Raw genomic sequence first — 2,408 nt, 5'->3', positions numbered from 1 at the left:
GGAGGTATAACATTTTTTAGGAGTGAAGAAGAACAGGATGTGAGTGTGGGAGAGGCGTGTGAGGCATTGTAGAATGAAAGTGGGTAAAGCAGCTGGAACTGATGGAATCATGACAGAAATGTTAAAAACGGGGAGATATAGCGAGTGGTTGGTATTTTTGTTTAGTAAATGTTTGAAAGAGAAGGTACCTAGGGATTGTCAGAGAGCATATATAATTCCTTCATATACAGTTAAGGGGGACAAAAGAGATAGTAAAAGTTATTCCCCTATAAGTTTACTGAATAGTTTTAAAAATGCAATATTCGAATATGGGGCAGAAGTTTGTGGTTATAGGAGGGTGGGTGCAGGAGGAAAGAGGAGCAATTGGTGGAATGATAAGTAAAGGGTGTGATAAAAGAGAAAAAAGGTAGCTTATGAGAGGTTTTTACAAAGCAGAAGTGTTGTAAGAAGAGTAGAGTATATGGAGAGTAAAAGAAAGGTAAAGAGAGTGGTGAGAGAGTGCAAAAGGAGAGCAGATGATAGAGTGGGAGAGGCACTGTCAAGAAATCTTAATGAAAATAAGAAAAAATTTTGGAGCGAGTTAAACAAGTTAAGAAAGCCTAGGGAACGAATGGATTTGTCAGTTAAAAACAGAGTAGGGGAGTATTAGATGGGGAGATGGAGGTATTGGGTAGATGGTGAGAATATTTTGAGGAACTTTTAAATGTTGACGAAGAAAGGGAGGCGGTAATTTCATGCACTGGCCAGGGAGGTATACCATCTTTTAGGAGTGAAGAAGAGCAGGATGCGAGTGGGGGGGAGGTGCGTGAGGCATTACGTAGAATGAAAGGGGGTAAAGCAGCTGGAACTGATGGGATCATGACAAAAGTTAAAGGCAGGGGGGGATAGTGTTGGAGTGGTAGGTATTTTTGTTTAATAAATGTATGAAACCTAGGTAGTAGGTTGGTAAACAGCAACCGCCCAGGGAGGTACTACCGTCCTGCAAAGTGAGTGTACAACGAAAGCCTGTAATTGTTTTACACGATGGTAGGATTGCTGGTGTCTTTTGTCTCTCATAAGCATGCAAGATTTCAGGTACGTCTTGCTACTACTAGCACTTAGGTCACTCTACACATACAAGCATATATATATATACACACACCCCTCGGGGTTTTCTTCTATTTTCTTTGTAGTTCTCGTTCTTGTTTATTTCCTCTTACCTCCATGGAGAAGTGGAACAGAATTCTTCCTCCGTAAGCAAGGGGCTAATAACCCCTTCTGTATAAATTACTAAATTTAAAAAGAGAAACTTTGTTTTTCTTTTTGAGCCACCCTGTCTCGAGATGATGTTTGGAGGCAGAGATGTCCTTCTAAGGCAATGTGAAAATTATTTAGGGGGAAAAATTAGGTGTGGATTTAAATTTAAAAATTTGGGAGGACTGAAGAGAGGTTGTTGGGGTGGTTTTTATTTAGAGAGGGGGATCAAAGTAAAAATGACATGGAGAGCATATAAATCTGTAGGGGGGAAGGGGTGGGGGGTAAAGGAGGTTTTAAGGGGCCCTGATTTCCCCAGAAAAAGGCCCCAGAAAAGTTGGGGATAGGAGTGAATGGAGACGAATGGTTTTGGGGACCTGATGAGCTGTTGGAGTTGAGAGGTAATATTTAGTGAAGGGATTAGGAAACCGGTTTTTTTTAATATAGGGGACTTGAGTCCGGGAAAAAGACAATCCCTTAATTTCAAAGGAAGGGTTTGGGATTTTGGGCAGTTTGAGGATATTTTATTTTTTATATGATATGTTTAAACTGTTGTATTGAGCACCTCTGCAAAAAGTGATTGTGTGAGTGAGGTGAAAGTGTTAAATGATGAAAAAGTATTTTCTTTTTGGGTCACCCTGCTTCAGTGAGAGACGGCAGACTGTTAAAAAAAAATTTTTTTTAATGCATTATAAATGTCTAAATTGCACATGAATATTCTGTAGGATGACTGGGAAATCCAAGATGACTGTTTGAACTAAAACCGATTGTTGGGGGAGGGATTTGCCCTGTGACCAACCCCGCTTTAAACAGCTGTTGAGAAAAAGGGTTGAAAATGCCTGCTCAAGGTAAAACCCAAAAAAATAGGTAAAAATCCCCGAATCCATCGCCCCCCTTTTTCCCAAAAAAAATGGCGGGGGAAACCCCTTCCCGGAAGTTTATATTGGGTTGGGGTTTTTAAAAAATTTTTTTTGGTTTTAAATTTTACTAAGACTTACAAAAAATCCCCTCATCCCTTTACCTAGGGTTTGGATGAAAAAAAAGGTAAATTTTTTTTCAAAAATATGAAATCCATAAGGATCATACCATGTCTGGGGAAGGGGAAGAAAAAAGGGGTTTGATCTAAATTTGGAATTTTTTAACCTTTTAGATTAAGAGCCTTTCAAAGCACAGAC

This window comes from Cherax quadricarinatus, chromosome 3, assembly GCF_038502225.1.
Source record: "Cherax quadricarinatus isolate ZL_2023a chromosome 3, ASM3850222v1, whole genome shotgun sequence".
In the NCBI taxonomy this organism is placed as follows: domain Eukaryota; kingdom Metazoa; phylum Arthropoda; class Malacostraca; order Decapoda; family Parastacidae; genus Cherax; species Cherax quadricarinatus.
This window is presented reverse-complemented; position numbering follows the sequence as displayed.